The 19,322-nt window shown below is 35.7% G+C and overlaps 1 pseudogene across 1 annotated transcript in view; it reads right to left on the bottom strand.

Moving 5' to 3' along the window:
* Positions 1-391: 391 nt before the first annotated feature.
* The window catches only part of LOC309591649 (sorting nexin-29-like), a 129,986-nt pseudogene continuing 111,055 nt past the window's right edge, over positions 392-19,322 (bottom strand). Inside the window, exon 19 of the transcript in view lies at positions 392-521. The product of the transcript in view is annotated as a sorting nexin-29-like (transcript). The remainder of the gene's footprint in view (positions 522-19,322) is intronic.

The following is a 19,322-nucleotide window of genomic DNA, read 5'->3' as shown; positions in this document are numbered from 1 at the left end:
AAAAATTGTCTTGACATGATACCAATGTCTCTCTGGAACAGAAAAATGTACATGTAGAAAGGGAGACAACACAATACAAACAAGGAATTCATAGTAACAGAAGAACTTCAGAAGAACAAAGGAGAATATGTGCAATGCAGCTTTACAAACTAAAATGCCTATCAGTTTGCTGAGCCCTCATGAAGAGTCCTCGTATTCTTTCGACAAAGTGATTACTGCCTTCCAAAGTAGTTAATCAGGATATGACCCTTAGTAATGAATGTCTCTTTTCAGGATTTAAGTTGATGCAGCTGTAGTCTCTTCAGGAGCTTAAATTATAAATATAGGCTAGGAAAGAATCACGGAACAACTTAAAGTACGTGGTGCCAGTATTCACAATTACGAAAAAGGGTCAAAGATCACCACTCCGAGGTTCCAGGCTTCCTGGCTCTCTTTGATGGCTGTGAGATAGTTTGGCGAAGTGTGTAGTCACTCTTGAGCGATTGCTTGTGCTTACTGCTTCTCCAGAAGATGGAATATCACTAGGAAGACAAGAAATAAAGACAGAAGTAGCTAGTTTATGTTATATGTAAATTAGTCTGTAGTTATTCCAAACATGAAAAAAGCAGATGTTATGAGAGCCTGGCACATGACTACAAAGTACAGCACACATCTTCAACTACACAGAACTGCATTCTTTCTACTGATATCTCAAGTGTGTATTACAAATGGGCTCTTTCACAAATGAGAACGAGTAGAATTTTCAATACTTTATGGAAGATTGCAAATCACAGGATAAAAGTGTATCTCTATGAGCTGCAGTTCAGAAATGGTGGGAAAAGCATTCTGAAGTGATAAAAGTACAAGCAAAATAGACAAGAGCTTGGATGATGCTCTACTTAACAATCCTCTAATTATGGATGGATGTATCATTACATGATGAAGTACATTAGTAATACATCCCTGTTGGGAATTCTTCAGTCTCTTCTGGCCTGCAACAGACTATAGTCTTACATGAATAAGCCTTTTGGAAAAGACTCCGAGAAGAAGTACATTAAGTAAGTTCAACAACAAGCAGTAACAGAAAATTCCAGCTTACCTAGGTGATATTCAAAGGCTATAGACTCCTCGGAAAACTACAGTATAAAGGGATAGCATTGTACTGTTACCATTCTTTTAGAGGACTCCACATGGTTTTTAATTATACTGCTTACATACAGATCAATAAATAAAACTAAATTTTGCATTTTGCAACTCAGCTAGGCAATAAAATTACACAGCGTATGAAGCCAAGCTTATTTTTATAAGTTAAAGAAAAAAACCTTGTAATACCTATCTATCTTCAGAGTGAGTTAACAAGTCTATAAGGGAGGAATTGCTCGCCTGCAGTTCTTGCCAGATAAAACAAATACAGATATATTTTTAAAAAATCACTGAATTTACTCTATGTAGTTCCCTTTTTCCTTGCAGAGTGACCTTCCTCACAGGTCAGACAGCCCTGCAAAAGCCATAGGCACACTCAGGCTCCACTCGAGCATTTTGAGCACCCACATGGGAGAGGTCTTCACAAAGCAAAAGCCTTTAACAAGTCCTAGGACTGAGTGGAAAATTCACTTGCAGGAAGCAGAGTACTTCTGCAAGGTAAGGCAGCGGTATCGCTGGCAGCCATTAGCTTTTTAACTACAACACACACATTGGCTGTTACTCACTAAAATAATAATAAAAAAGCAGTATAGAAAAAAATATGTCAAATTCAGATGCTAAACATCAGTAGAAAATAAAATTATGGTTTTTAATGGCAGTGTATTTTAATTGTCTAAATTTCTGAGCAGAACAGTCTAAAATAACCTTAGTTAAAATAATAAAGGACTTTTCTAAATTAAGATTAACTGCACTCCTATTATAGTATTTAGTCTTCCTAGGTAACTAGGAAGTCCTTCACATGAAAAAATTGCATAAAATACCTGTGGATGTATATATCCTCCTCTTCTTTAATAACAAGACTAACAATTTAGATCTTTAATTCCTCATTTTGCTTGTCACCAAAATAAAAACTCTAAAAATTAATTTAACATATGTTATTAATTCTTGTTAGCCAAGGATAATTGGACTTCCAACCCTGGTCCTATGATTTCTTATTTTGAAACTCAGCAATGCTATCTAAGTTGCTGTAGAGAATTCTGATCATGTGAGTCCAATTTCAGCTGTGCTCATTAGTATGGATTTCTTTTAGTAACATGAATATTATTACTCATTATTTTTATACTATTTATAAAATTGCAGCAATGCAGTGTTGATACTCTAATGCTTGTAAAGTAGAGCACGGGATACTGGCTTCAGAGGGTTGTGATTTTGTGTTAAATATGTATTTTTCAGAACATGTAAACATAAAAGTATCTAAATATCAAATATACAATGGAATAAAATCAAATTTTCACCTCATTGGGCTTTTCTCAATCTAAAATAGGTTAATTTACCAGCATGACAGCCACTACTGATAGTACTTTAGCTTTATCAGGCAGACAGACAGCTACTCTATGGATACATGGTAGTTTACATTGCAGAAGAAAGCACAGCATTACGTGCGATTACTATAATTTGGTGATTGCTTTATTGAAAGTACATTTTAATACACAAGCTCCTCCTGCTGGCATGTCCACAAAATGACATTAGTGTCAGCCCAATGGGAAGTCACTTCTCCCTTCTGGAGGAAAAATGCCATTCAAAGAAAAAAGCACAAAAGGCGCAAAATGAATTCCCCTAAAATGAAAAGATATGACTTAATATCAGTCTGTCTTGATAGGCATGGCTGAGGTAATAAGATCATCTTAGGATGATTACATGAACACCAATGTCTGTGAATGAAGGTCAAAAATTGCAAGTAATTCTGCTAATTTAAATGATGCTACACCAGAATAAGATATATCTAATAATGAAATTACAGATAATTTGTCTTAAATATCTAAGCTAATTTTTATAATGGCAATCCAAATTCTAAGACAAATCATTATGCTATGTAGGTTTACAGAAACCAATTTATATCTGAGGAATTAGATCTCCAAGCATCCAGCATGAAAAAAGAAATTGGAGCTGAAATTTAATTGATCAACCTCCATGGAAACAGATGTTGTATGAGGAAAAAGTTTAGAGTATTAAAAGTTATGCATTTAAAAGTATATATCTTAAGCCCTTTTCCATCCCCCCTCCTCCAAAACCTGATGAGAAAATTTGCCATCTCACTTGTCTGTTTCAGCTCTAGCTTTTTACTCTACGATTAAAATGCAGACTTTCAAATAACACACAGAAAGTTTAACTACTAAATTTGGGGAAAAAATGACCAACCACCCCCAAAATGCATGATAATCAAGTAGGAAGAAAAGATTAATCTCCCATCTCTTCTGTCTCCTGTCACTGGATTTAATAATTTAGTTCTGGCCTTGAGGTCAAATGATACTTACAGAGTCTCTAGCACTAAACGAGACACCATTTTAAACCGATTGATGGTTCAACAGGTCAGATATTCCATGAACTCTTGGGCAGAGGTACGAACACCTTCAAATGATCCTGTCAGTATTTCTGGCAAATGCACATGAAGATGAAATTGAGACACTTGTTCTGAATCTATTTTTGCCAATCTGTGTTTGGGATCAAGGAGGAAGGAATAAGCATACCTACATGCAATGTTTGCAAATCCTCTCATTTGTCTCATTCAGCAAAACCAGTCTCTAGGCTAGTTTTTGGGGGTTGAGTTAGGGTTCACCTACAGTTGATAGTTTTACTCAGATTAAAATACAAATTTAAAATATGTAAATCTAAACCAGGGTGTAGCTATTGTAGAATAACTGTTCCAGAACAGCTACCACAAGTCCCTGTGGTAAGCACTTACTCTTTAAGTCTACGTCTGTCTGAGTTACACCTGTTCAGTTTTAATATAACATTCTTCTTTTCATTCCATTACCTTCTTAGCCACCAAAGTCTTAACAGGGCTTAATTTTCTAGGCTGAGTCTGGCAGGCAGCCAGATGCTTGCCAGGCATTACTCTGTTCAGCAGTGGAATTTCCAAGTATTAAAGGCTCGAGTTCTTGTCTACATTCTCACCTTGTCCCATTCTGAAGAAAAAAGCAACCTGCTGAGGCAATCAATTCCTTCTTCCCACCAGGTCATTGTTTAGCTTTTAAGCATTCCTGATTGATCTGCCTAGCATTTGTGTGGATACCAATTCAGTTTCATTGATTTTGTCTTGGTGTCAAGTTCTGCCTGAGGTGCATCTATGGAAAATAGCTTAAAATAACTGGTCTTTTTAATCGGCTTGTAGTTTATTCATACCTTTCATTTATCGCTCTCTGTGTATCAAAATGTAAACTGCATTTTGTGTGTCTTTCTTTACATACTTAGCATATGCAACTGTAGTATTCTCTTAGCTGATGTTGTGAACATTTACATGAAAAAATTTATTTCCCATCTCATTTCTACTCTTCAGGATAAAATTAGAGAGAGAAGTTTCTTATAAAAATAGTATATCTGCAATTGGAAATACTGTCGTACCAGTCAGAGATCAGAGAACAGAAATAATAAGCACATCCTGGGAGTGTAGCAAAGCTCAGGATCAGGTATTTCATATCTATCTATCTATCTATCTCTCTATCTATCTATCTCTCTATCTATCTATCTCTCTATCTGTCTCTCTCTATCTCACATGTAAATGCATCTCTGGAGAAATTCATTATTCTAGTTTTGCTTGAGTTGTATTAAACATACCTCATGAAGAAAGGCACTAGCTGGCAGATAAATTTGGTGACTTCCTTGCCATTTTCTTGTATGATTAATATTTTTGTTTGTCATTATAATAATCTAATTTCTGGTTATAACCCCAATATTTAATGTGGTAAACTGGATTCAGGCAGACAGCATCCTCAAAAAGTTAGTATTAAACAATGCCTATACTATATTGAGAGATCCTTATTAGACAAATGACAACTAATTTTGACTTGCTAATATAACATATCTCAGCACCTTCTTCTGCCAATTAAAATCAGCTAAAACACCTGTTTAGTGGCATTATTAACTCAGACTCTGACTTTCATCAAATCATTTCATATACTCTAGTAACTCCTGCTTTGCAGTGATCTGAGTAAAATTCTTGTTTCCACTTGCTGAAGTATAAAAATAATTGGAGCCACATTCCTGCCATCACTCCCGGTTTTATAGAAATGAAATATAATTATTAATGAGAAACAGTGATCTCCATCTATTAATACAAATGACTGAGTTGGGATGCTTAAATAGTCAGCTATTAACAGAAGAGATGATAGAAAGATATGGGTAAAATAATCCCTCTATAGGACACTTCAACATTGAAAATCCTGAAGACACTATTAGAGCAAAGTTGTCAGGTTAAAAACTGAATAATCATTTCCTATCAAGATTAGATCTGAATTGATCAAGAAATGAAAAACATTAATTCTAATATTCTATCCCACTGTTTTATTAATATACAGCTCCTTCTACTTCTATATGCATACTTCTACAGCAGAACACAGTATTCATAATGACGTATTCAATCTCTTCTTGCTGTGAAATAATTACAAACACATAATCATGCTTCCGTTTGTTATAATTTGAATGATCCTAACTTGAATGTTCTCATGCTACAAATCAGTTTCCGTATCAGCATGAAGATTTTCCTCATAAACATCATCTGCATTGATATTTGAAATTTTCTGTAAACCATGACACTGTATGTAATTCTGATGATCAGATCTTTTTTTTTCTTCCACTAACTTTACTTTGAAGTTGGCATAACAAGATAGTTACTGTACAGTAAATGTTTAGGATCCATTAGTTATATCCTATAAAATGAATAATACCTATGATTAATTTTGGATGAAACACACTCTCTTTCATTCAGGAAATGCTCAGATCCCTGTAAAAATGACCTTCCATTAGTTAACTTCTGAGCAATACTTATACCTAGAGTCTCATTCCTTAGCTTTCTAATGCATAATGACATCTGCATTTGGGAACGGTTACTTTCCATCTTTTGTCATGCCCCAGCTAGAATAACATAATGCATAAATACCATAAACAGTACTCACGCAAATGATCCCTTCACAACTAACTGCAGAAAGCCAGAAACCACTGAATACACATATAAGAAAAAGTTAAACCTAGTACACTATTTATTTATAATTGATATAATTGTTTTGTGTATTTCAATGATTAGTTGAAAGGCAGTAAGTTTGGCTATTCCATCCATTCCCACATAGAAATCACCAACATTCTACTCCATTGGGGGCTAGCTGAATTTGTGTAAGCAGTATAATCTACCATTTCTCAGTGATAGGTAATTTAATGAACAAATGGTTCAGAACATGCTCCAATGTTGTTTATATAATAACAAAATGTAGGATTTGCTTTCAGAAGAACAGTGTTCAGTGAATACCTGGATTTATTTTTTCATGCTAGTACTGTAATTATCATCTTTAAGGAAAGCAGAGACAGATCCAGGATACAATTTATTGAAAATATTGAGGTAACTAAAACCAGAAGACATGCATCAGGATTCACAATGCATGATACATGTGAAAATAAAAGGAGTAAAACTCTTGTTTGACAAGTAGCAATTTCAATGTGCTGAGACAGCAGTGCATTACAGTGACTAGCCAGGCACTTCCTTCTCCGTATTCACAAGTTGTTTGCATGCAAAAATGACGTGGAATGGAGACAACTTTACTAAATTAGCTTTTAAACAGCCCATAATCAATAAGATTGGCATTGGAAGTAACAACAGAAAGAGTTTACAGAAAGTGTGTTCTCAGACACCAGCCTGTGAGAAGCCAGTAAAAGGAATTATATATCAACACTTGTGAGCTACCCACCTCTAGTTCACACAGAACAAAAAAATGCAGAAAGTCAACCACCTTTCACGCCAAGCGGTGGGGGGGGGGGGGGGGGGGAAAGGAAAGATTTACCATCTCCTCTACTTGCCTGATTTTGCCAATATCACAGAGAAGAAAAATCTGAAACCTTAAAACATTTCTTCCTAACTGTTCATCCCTATAATTTACCTGATACTGAGCTCACTAATGTACTTACATTAATTTCAATTAAAAACTTGGTTGCCTATTCCTGCCTTGCTTCACCATGTCTGACTTTTAACCTTCGACACCACATAATTCAGCTTCATGGGTAATGCAGCACAGTTACCAATCTCCTGTTCTGGAAATCTGCCACCTACATTTCCATTTGCTCAATGAGCAAACAGCTGTTGGTGCTTTAGTTCTGAGCTGGGGGTAATGGCCCCAGTATAGCTAGTCGTCTGCAGTTTCTCTCTTGAGAGGCTTTGTCCCCTCCATGCTCCTTGACTCTTCTTTGCTCCAAATTCAGCCAGGCAAGAATATTTGCCCACGAACATTAGCATTTACACTTTTCAACATAGTTTAAATAGTCTCCATGGGAATAATGCAACTTAGCTGTCTTTGCTTTGAGTTTTGCAAGTAAACTGCCCATCTTAAAAAATAACCTGCACAATTACCATTATTATTTTATTTTTAATAACAAACCCCTTCTTTTAAAATTACCATAAAAGCAAATGGAATCATAAAGAAAAGTTGTGATCAAAACATGTTGTTTTGATCTTCCAAGCAAGTGCTTGAGTTTTAATTGCTCCATCAAGTTAAGAGGTATCAGCTGCTCCTCTCAAGGATCTTCATTTCTCATTAAGATTACAGCATGCTATTAACATATGCAACAGGGCAGAAGAGAGCTGACATGACCGTTCCCAGGGGTAGATCCAGGTTTGGATGAATGTCATGTTAACAATAATAGCTATGGATGTGAAAAATGAACAAACTTAAAAACTGTTCCTAGAAAGCTACAGAATCATAACTCTTTTCTGGAAAATATGTTAGCAATAATAAAAGTGAAGAACAGTGCTTCATAGAAATCACTCTTTCTGAGTTTTGTTTTTATTTTTTAAATTCTAAGGGGAACTTACTGCATTCCAACCACAAGCTTGATACTAATAATGATCCATTACCTAAAAACTCAAAAATATAGGTCTTAATCTCAACCTTTGGGAGCTTTTAGATTGTTCTTAATTTTAGCCTATTATTTTTAGTTTCCCTAAGTTACAAAAAAATTCAAATTGAGTTGGACAGCACATAGAAAACAGTGCACCTGCACCTGGAAACATAATCACAGAGAGAGAGTTGCGATTTGGCATAGTGGAATTAAACGTGTACTCTCCAAATAAACAAAGGTAATCAAGATGGGAAAATATGTAAATAAAGTACAGAATTGAGTACTGTCAACAGAATAACAAGGGAAATGCTGACTTTGTTCTTGGTAATGAAGACAAGGACTAATGTTTACATTTAATCCAACACAGAAAGGGAAGTTAATCAAAGAAGGTATGACATTGCCCAGTAAATGACTAAGAGAGCCAGCTTGGGATGCAACATTTTTGATGGATTAGACAGAAACTAAACAAGCATCAGGCTGGCCAGCAAAAAGAAGACCACAGTAATCATCAAACAAAATCACATTTTCGGTTTAGTCAGATTTCAATTATTTTCTCTGTGAGAAAGAAAATGGCAATGATAAATATATGTTCATCCTTTTTTTAATTACGACTCCAAATGAGGCTAACAGGAAGCAAATTTGCTACCGACTCCAGTGGGAGTTAAATGCACAGTACATTGCTGGCCTTGAGCTCCTGAAATTTGGGGTCAGTTCTCCAGGTATCATCAGATTCAGAATCTTTAAAAAATATATCATCTTGGTCCCTCTCTAATGCAGATGTAACTTTGCCAATGAGTTCAAAATAAAAATAAATAAAATTTGCAATAAACTTGCTCCTTGCCAGAATATTAAAGAAAAAACAATTTAGGACAACAGTGATCAGCTGTGACTCTCATGTTGCTGGCAGCCATTTAAGTGCAACTCAAGCACTGGAGTTGCATGCCTGGCAACTGGGCAGTAGCGGCTTGGGAGCTGCTGAATAGTCTCAGTTTTCAGCTTCATAGGGAAGCCTGTAAATGTCTGCTGCTACCCAAAGTATCTGCTTCTGTATCGCAGCTAAGTTTTATTCCATAAGGAAGCTACAGGATCGCAAGAAAGGCACTTTCATCTTTTACCTATGAACTCCCCAGGAAGTTCCTCCTTTCCTTGTCTCTTTGAGTTTTGTGGCACATAAAGATTTTGGTGTTAGGAAGACTAGCCAACCTTGATATAGGACATTTTATGGCTCTGAATAAATTTTGAACTAAATGGTAACTGAAAAAGCTGCTGAGGTATCACTTCACCTGGTTTAGAAATGGATCAATGAAGCATCTGTATGTAGATGTCAGAATTACACATGGATGTATACAGAACCAGAAGGCAATAAGACAATTCAGAATTTTATCTTTGTTAGGGTAGTTCTGCTTTGCAAGCAGCAGGAGAAAAGTCTTAGAAGATACATTATATAGCATGTACCTACAGTTCCTCCTTGCAATGTTACTGTACAGGCCTGAAAAGCAAAGGACTATGCTGATGCAACGTGAAGACTATTTATGCCTTACATAGGTGCATAGGTGATATACATCAACTTGACTGCAGTAACAACCGCTCTACAGTTACACATGAAGCATTTTTAATCTTATACATACAGCTGCCCCGTACTTAGAAAAAGCTGGGCACTGGATTTTATTGGAGTCTTCAGGATTTAGATGCGTTTGACTCAGCTGTAGCACTAAACAGTAAAAATATGATAAAATATTCAGTCTGCCTGACAATGCAAACCAGCCCCATTTTATTTCCCTTTGGTCATACCTAGCTATTCTCAATAGCTAGTGCTTTGGGATTTATCTCTTTTAATATGTAGGAGTCTTCTACTGAAAGATTTTTAAAGGAGCCAGACATTCAGAGCTGTTCAGTATATTTATGACTTACCCAGAAACTGTATTAAGACTAATAAATTAAATCTACTATAAAGAATTAATTTATGTGTTCTTAAAGGTTACAATAAAATTTCAGAAACAAGATTTCAGAGTTAAAATAGACATGGAATAGTAAGAAACAGGCTCTTTGGCTCATTTTGCAGTTGCAAGCTGTTACAAGGCACAGATTTCTAACACTTTCTGCAGTGAACAGCAATCCCTGCAGACCCACATATTAGTGGTTCTCCTTCTTACCATGTATCATGTGTTTTAATAAACTCTTAATATTAAATGTTACACTTTTAAAATCTTAATCTAAAAATGTTGGTATAATCAAACTCTGGGGGACTGTCTAATTAATATAGAATCATAGAATCATAGAATCATTTAGGTTGGAAAAGACCTTTAAAATCATCAAGTCCAACCATTAACCAAGCACTGCCAAGTCCACCACTAAACCATGTCCTCAAGCACCACGTCTACCCATCTTTTAAATCCCTCCAGGGATGGGGACTCAACCACTTCCCTGGGCAGCCTGTTCCAGTGCCTGACTACGCTTTCAGGGAAGAAGTTTTTCCTAATATCCAACCTAAACCTGCCCTGGTGCAACTTGAGCCCATTTCCTCTTGTCCTATTGCTTGTTACTTGAGAGAAGAGACCGACCCCCACCTCGCTACAACCTCCTTTCAGGTAGTTGTAGAGAGCAATAAGGTCTCCCCTCAGCCTCCTCTTCTCCAAACTAAACAACCCCAGTTCCCTCAGCCTCTCCTCATAAGACTTGTGCTCTAGACCCTTCACCAGCTTCGTCGCCCTTCTTTGGACACGCTCCAGCATCTCAATGTCCTTCTTGAGTGAGGGGCCCAAAACTGAACACAGTACTCGAGGTGTGGCCTCACCAGTGTCAAGTACAGGGGGATGATCACTTCCCTAGTCCTGCTGGCCATGCTATTTCTGATGCAAGATATAAGAAGATTTGAAGAAAAATTACTCTGGTCTGCTCTTGGAGACAGTGACATCAGCCATCCCAGTACAAATCCTTCCTGTAATTGTCTAAAATTTTGTTATTTTAGCAAGAGTAAATTGAAGAAGCTTGTTTCACTATAAAGCAGATCTGCATTAGGAAATCTGCAGCTATTCTGACTACATCATCATAGGCAAGAATAGGCTGATGTTATACTTAGACCCATGTTGTAAATATGCAAAGTACTCCAGTCATGTTGTCCCTGGGTTAGGGCCATACTGAAACAGTAAGTGGAACAAGCGTGCAGAGGATATCTGTGCAATCTATGCATGCTGCAGATGAACCAGAACTGTGTGATGAAGCTACCTCTATTATTTACCTCAACGGTTCAGGTCATTTTGCATTTCTGACATTTGGCCTAATTTGTACCTACAGAGACTTCTGAAGGATATTCCTAAAAAACTAGCAACAATCACTTTCTTTACTCATTTGTTAATAAGGTGAAGTGATATGGCAGGGAAGTATGCATGCATACCATTAATTTTTATTAATAGATGAGTGCCTATAATTACACCAAGTAATTCTAGAATCCTTCAGCTAACTGTTCATGGATTCTGCTATCACCACAGAAGTGCCAAACGTATTAAAAATACACCACAAAAATAGCATCTGATATACAACAGAATTGAATGGACTATGTTTATAGCTGGCAGACTAACAAAGCCAAGGAACAAAGCTTCTGTAGGATGTTTTGAATTTCAGTGATGGCCTGTAGCTAATTCATGCTGTTTTCACATGAGAAACTGATGGCTGCTGAAATATTTTTCAATACAAGTTCAAATGAGGAAAAGAAATAACCCACCTCCTTTTGAAAAACTGTGCAGTTAGGCATAAACAAACTTGTTATGGTCTGGAGTAAAGCCAAGTACAGGCACAAGTACAAAGATACCTCCCTTATGAAGATTATTTGCTTCATGCATTTGAATGGATGCATCCATTTATCCATTACTGTCAGTGTTTCACAGAAAGGAGTATGAATAAGCACTGGAAGACTGCAATATAAGATGTATAAACAGATTTTTCTAAACCACATTTTCATGAGTATTCCTTACTGTTTCATATGCTAAGAGAAAGGAATAAAGCTTATATATCCATCTCTCAGCAAAGCCTCTTTCACTCCTCAAAATCTTTTCCACTCTGGAAAAGTAATTAAACTTAATCTTTGGTTTTATTCCCAGTGAAATAAGCATTACAGAATAGTTTTTCTTGCAATACTCCAAATCTAACAATTACATCAAGAGAGAAAATTTTTAAAGTCATGTTTTTTCATTAGCAAATTTAAAAAAAAAAAAAAAATCTGCCATTCTAGTAATTATGTAAAATTTACATACAGGAGTATATTTACGCACACATGTTCTGATTTAAAGAACAGTCTATTTTCAATACTTACTCCCCCCCCTCTTTTTTTTTTCCTCCCTAACAGATTCCTCAAGGGCAACTGAACTGAGACATTGACATTTCAGGAGATCTGTAGCAAACATCATAAACTCATGTTTGAGTGCTTAGCTTGAGATATTTCTGACAATGGATTACATAAATACACTACACCAAAACTGTTTGCAAATGCCATCCTGTGCCAAAAATGTTTTCAAATGTCACAGAGAACCACCCAATATGAAAAGGACCCTTTCCTTAATCTGGAGTGATTACTTCTGCACAAAGGGCTGATCTACAGAACACAAATGGTCCTGGACTGATGCTTGCTGTGCCCCACTGTGGCTCTCATCAGTATGAAAAGAAAGCACGCAGTGACTTACAGGAACTGTTCATTGTTTTTTCTGCATTAGATATCTTGAAAAAATATAATTTTCAATTTCACAGAGTATCAGAAAGACAATTTGGTGATAAGACAATGGGTGTTTGGGAAATGAAGAGAGAACACAGGTCTATCGCCCTGACTGAAAGGAGATACAGCTAACCTGTTAGGTCATGTTACTCAGGCCCTGGTTCCTAAACAATAAATCTGCTAAATCATGCTCTCACTGGAGAGTGCTGCCTTTGTATATCAAATACACACTTACTGTTCTGTCATTTCTTCCATTCTTCCACATTTTAGAAAGTCTTGGATTAAAAGTGATTTTTTTAGATGGTCTGCGTTGTTGGCAAATGCCTTATCAATCAAGCTTCTCTTTTAATATAATTCAAGCTGTAAATGGCAAGTCAAAGACTTTCTCTTGAACCTACAGTCTGAATTTAAGCCACTGTTGTTTGTACCTGAAGTTATCTGTTATAAACTCTGTCTATCAGTTTCATGACTCTATATAATATTTTTCTAAGTAGAGATTTGAACTTCTCATGGATCTCCAGACTGAGTTTTGTCCAGGTCATGCCACCCAGGCCAGGCTAGTGTAGTTTTAAGTGATATATGTTGCCATGCAGACTGGTTAAAGTAAGTCACAAGCCCTTAAATTCCTTTCAATACATCAAAGAAGGTCAGGAGTAGAAATAACGTCACCCTTTGTTAGAATAGTATGGCTTCAAAAAACCTCTTAAAGAGCCACAGTTGCATAGTATGCAACTTCCAAATATATTATAAATACAATATAGATATATGATAAATAAGAGATCATTTGATTTGTTTTTTTCAGTTCCATTAATCAGTTTCTATTCATTTTGTGAACATACATTTAAATAAATACTTCCCTCTTCAGTTGCACATTTCAAATTCTAATTAAAAAAAAAAAAAATCACTAAAAGTGATTTGGGCTATGAGAACTTGTCAGTAAAGAAAGTACACAATCCCATCTACCCAAAGCCCTCATGCTACACTACCTACCTGAAATATGCTTTCAGCTCTATGGAGAATTTAACTTCGAAAATTTCTCTTCCTGGAAATTTCATGGGCTTTTCTAGTACTCTGCCATTTAAAAAAAAAAAGAGATCAGATTTTGGAGCATTCAAGATATTGCTGTATACAGTGGAATAATACATCATCATAAGGGGTCTCCTCTAAGGCATTTTTTTGAAGATCATGAATGGTAACTAAGGGTTATGGATCCCAGAGCTCTCATATCCATCTGCACTTGCACATAGACTGCTCTGACTGACCAGATGGCTTCTTACAAAACAACATGTTTACATGAATAGTTTCCAAAACACTTTCTGGTGGCACACTTATTTTCTGTAAGAGACCTGCAGATGGTTCCCTTCCCCTACCTATAAGTTCTCCAAAATATATCTCCTGAACTAGCTGTTATGCAATCTTCAGCTACATATGCTGCTATTTGACTGTGAATATCTAAAGCTGGCAATTTTCTTAAAATAATCTCCATAAAGAGAAACTTAACAAGCAATTATAGATCAGCTAGTTTAAGTGCAGCTGTAGAATAAATATTACAAACTATTTTGCAGGATTTAGTAGGCCAAAAAGTAAGCTTTGAAAGCCACAATTTCATTACAGGGAATTCATGTAGATTTGGGCAAGGGTGCTCTTGTTTAACTTTTATTCTTTGACAATATTACTGCCATGGCAAACAAGGGTAATTAAGTGGATATCAATGCTTAAGGTTTATAATTGTCATGAAGTCTGATATGAGATTCTACTAACCACAAGGTAATGTAACTTAGTGGGCAGGAAACCGACTCAAGAATGGCAAATTTTGTGAAAAGAATATTATTCAGCTACATCAGAGAGATCGGTGGGGTGTACACACGTGACGCATGAAGCAGTGAGGTACCCAAAACAGTCCCGAACAACCATGCAATAAATTGCTCTTATCATCCACATTTACCACCATGTATTCATTCTAGTAACTGTCACTATAGAGACAATTTAGGGTATTCTCACCTGATGAGTAGTTTAAAAAATTATACTGAGAAATAATTATCTTCATATCAAATAAAAATATTAACTTTGATTTTTTTGGCCAGTCTGGTGCTCTTTGATGACTCGGATGCTACATAAAAATATGTATTAGGTTGTAACATAATATTCCATACATTTGTGGACCTTTTATATTGACAATTGTGTGCCCATTTTAAAACATCGTATTAGTATTTAGGAATTTGATGGAAAAGGGACAGAAAGATACAGCTTTGGTAGTTTAATGCATGAGGGTTCCCACATGTTGGAAGGTAGACACCATCATACAGTAGGGACAGCAAAAACATTTAGACATCTTCACTTGCTTAAAATCCCAGTGTTTTAGCACTTTCTCAACTATTGATTGTTTGAGTCGCAAACTCCTCTGTGCTCTCCTCCTGTGGAAAAGTCAGCTTCAGCAGAAAAATGGGGCAAATTGTTATGGACAGAGAGGATAACTAGGAAATAAAGTGTCCGGAAATGTCTAGTTTCATTTACTAGAGAATTTAGGAAAATACATAGAAGATAAAACCCTTTTTCATTAAATTGTGTATGTTATTGGAGCAATTTTTTTAAAAGAATCCTACTCAAGTAATCATGCCAGAAACTGTTTTACATATTGTAAAAATAAATTACTAGACAATTGCAAATAAGAGTTATTAGAGTTTGCTTCCTTTACAAATCTTGTATACTTGTTAATGAACACAAAAAAATCTTAAACTTTGATAATTACTGTTATTTGAAGGGAAGGAAGAAAGGAAATGCCCTGTAAGATTTCTTAGCTATTCAAGTAGAAATACGTTCTATGTGCTTACAAGAAAAGTTTTTATCAATCCTCTAGATATGTCAATCTCTTTCAAATGTAAAAATTTCAAATGTCATTATTTTACAACTGTTAGTAATCAGATGCAGAGTAGGAGGTTAATGGAAAGCAGTCTTATGTACATTGTTTTGTATTTTACAGTTTTCATGGTTATACTTTGCAACTCTTGATTATCATTTTGTATGAGAACTAAAACATGCATTTGTTTTATCCAAGATTTAACTATAACACTATGGCGTTCCATCTGGAGACAAATAGCATATTAACCCACTGCAGAGTGTGCTGAACTGAGAATACACCTATCTCAAGCTCTCAGTGAGACTTAATTTAACAGAGAGAGACAGGTAAATTGAGTTGACAGGAAGACTTTGAGGCTCTGGGCGAGCTTGGCTGAGCTATGCGATGTGCACAGACTGAGTGGCGCACACAACTAAAAGACTAACAGAATGCCACAATGAATCAGAGATACAAATACGGTCAGAATCAACCATAATATTGCATCTGGAAGAGTTGCTGGCTAGCTTACCTAGGCAAGTGTTTCAGTTCCTATATTTTTCCATAGGGTTCATACCTTAGGCCTAGAGGATGAGCACAGTAGCCTGATACAGATGATATCACAAATATCTGTATTTCAAATCATATTAAAATTGCCATCTAGATTTAATTTTGTAAGGATGCACACATGCCCCACACATGCACATTTCATAATTTTATATATCCACTTACAGTATATTGATACCAAACAGAGACACCAAAGTTTTAGAACTGCACAAGGGAAATATTTCTTACTGAGGAAATACAGATACGGATTCTAAGGTTTCAGGATGAGTAGTGTATATATACTGCTGCATGGAAAAAAAAAAATCAACATATAAATTACCTTAGAATCTATTGAAAGCTTACAAGCAAAAATTGATTTAAAAGTATGCAGATGATGAAGTTACAGAAGATAGAAGACATTTGCTTGTGCATTTTCCAAGTTTCTAGTACTAAAAAAAAAAAAAAAAAACACCTTAAATTTTACATCTAGACATGCTGAAAGATTCCTCAGAAGCCTAAAATATGCATGGCAACATTTTGGAAATCTTAATTTTTAGTTAAATACAAAAATATTTTCTTCATTGGAGGTAGACAAATATTAAATAAAAAGAACTTCAAATAGCCTGAATAAAATTCAGTTCAACAGCTTGGCTTTTAGTTATTGGTGATGCTATAATCTCATTAACTCTCAGCTCAGCTTGTGTATTCAAGATATGTTTAACACTATTGGAAAAGAGTTAAAACTAGAGGTATGAAAGCTAAATGTGACCTAAGCCATCTTAGCTGCAATTGGTGAATATCACTTGGCCAGGCTGTAACAAGGCCGATATTCTGAAAAAACAAGGATCATCCTTATAAACTTATCAACTTTAAAACCTGTCATTCCTTCGTTAAAAGGAAGTTAAATTATTTGCTAGATGAAGAAAAAAGGTACTTTGCAAAAATATATTCAGGGTAAGAGGAGAGAATGAGAGTTTATAGATCTGAGGATTAAAGGAAGAAAGACAAAGTTTTGTCCCAGTACCCAGAGAAAAGGTACCCTGAATGACCACCGAGCTGGTCAGACTTACAAAGTAGAGAAATCTCTTCTTGCCAGTCATTTACTTTGCTCTATACATGGGGTAACAACTGAGTGCAGAATATTCGTTGCACCAGACCTTCTCATACCAAGATCCTAGGTGGAGTTGAATCTTTAAACACAATAAGAATCTTTCAAAATACCAGAATCATCTGCGTGTATTTTTTTTTTTCCCAAGGCTTATTTTCAAAGGAAAGACAAAATACCTTCTACATAGTGTTTAAGTAAAAATACTATGTCTATGGTGAACAACTTCTTTTGTTGCTATTTCAGCATTGCCATTTCAATAAATGAAAGCAAATCCTAATCACTTCTAATGAAATGGCTTCCTTTCTGTGTGCACAAAATCCAGTCAAGGAAAAAAAATCCCATGTAAGAGAATGTTTCCATGTTTCCTTCTTTTCATTTTCTCACCATCTCCCTTTTCACTTCATTTTCACATACATTCTCTTCATTCAGTCCAAACTCTCATTCAGTCTCTTGCTTCTGTTATTTTTATAGCGCTCCTCTAGTCTTACTCTACTCATTTTTCTCTTATTCCCCACCTTTTCCAGTTTTTCTTTCTTCAGTTCACATCAACAGCCACAACACAGTTTATTACCCAGTACTTTCCCAGCTATTGTTTGCTTCTCTTCTCATTATGCCTAATTCTTCTCTCAACAAACTCCCGTGCTGAGTTGATTCTCCCTAGCTGAGTCAAACCTCTGTTGCCCAGAAGTCAAGACATTCTCACAGCTCCCCATCTAAACCAATTCTCTCCTGCATTAAAAACCTACATATCAAGTTAGCACTTTCAAATCAATTCACCTACTTCAGTTTGCCCTCATTTCACGTTTTCTTTATTACAATATAGACCTCAACTCCCTGTTGACTCTCTCAGATTTTCAGTCACCAAGTTCTCAATCAGAATGCGACACTGGACTGCCCGAATTTTATGAGGAAATCCTATTGAGTCTTTGATACATTTTAATGCTAGTATTCTACCTTCCAAAATATATTTTGTGAAAACTACCAGTTTAAGGTGTTTTTAGTACACTTTTCCAGGCTGTAAACCTCACTTGAAAGTTCTTTCTGAGCAAGTCACTCCAGTTAAAAGAATGACTTCGGTGAACAACTGCCTACTGTTGCAGTCTGGATTTGTCTGGTTTTATGCACTGTTGTTAAATTAATTTAATCTAGAACCTAGACACTGTGCTGTGCACCCTAACATATTATGATAATGACACCTTCTTAGGTTAAATTCTGTTCCTACATGTCATTAAATATATTAACCAATGCTGATAGACAGTAAAAAGAGGGTAAAGTGAGCATATTGGGACAAAATCACAATGCTTGCAAGAAACATACATTAATTCTGCATTTGAATGGCAGGTAAAGCTAACGTATGGCTAGCCTGACAAGAACAACTTTATTCTTTTATTCACTTAGGAACATCATGCCACATTACAAAGAAAAGGTTTCAAGATGGCTGTCAACATTGCTGAAAGAAAAAAAAAGGTAAACTGATTGTTCAATACTTTATTCCATAGAAAAATGCTTTCGTGCTATCAAGAGTGAGGAATGTACTTTGAAGTTCCGCACACTTAATTATATTAGCATTTCTAGTATTCCCCTTTTCATAGCTAGGATGCAAAAATTTGTTCCAGATTCAAAACTGGCATAAGGAGCTTTAAAGAATATTGCATCTATTGTTTATGAATTAGGTATGGACAAAACAGAAGTAGGATTTTTTGTGTGTGTGTGTTTATAATTAGAAATACTTTATGACTTAGCTAACCAAATCCAACCTTGGCAAATACTTGCCAGTTAGGGGGATATGCAGTAAGTATACTGATAGGAATGATGTGTTTTTGTTGATGGGCAATAGAAAATGAGTTGATTCGCATTTAGACCCTGAACTATAGAACTCTGCAAAGGGTTTTATATATTCTCAGTGCAATGGCTAGATGTCTAAAAACTTACTGGTTACCTCTTTCTACTAAAATAACAAGTGATGTCCACATTTATTTTAAATATCTGTCTTGCTCTACAAATTGACTTCATATCTGTGTAAGATATATTTGGGAATGGATGATAGTTATATCTTACATTTTACAATTTATAGTCTTAAGCAGCATTATTCTCAGTTACCGGGCTAATGTTTGCTGTAAAAATCCCAG

Source organism: Platalea leucorodia (genome assembly GCF_965183815.1).
Source record: "Platalea leucorodia genome assembly, chromosome: 5".
Lineage (NCBI taxonomy): Eukaryota > Metazoa > Chordata > Aves > Pelecaniformes > Threskiornithidae > Platalea > Platalea leucorodia.
Note: the sequence above shows the minus strand (reverse complement) of the source record. Positions and strands in the feature narration are given on the sequence as shown.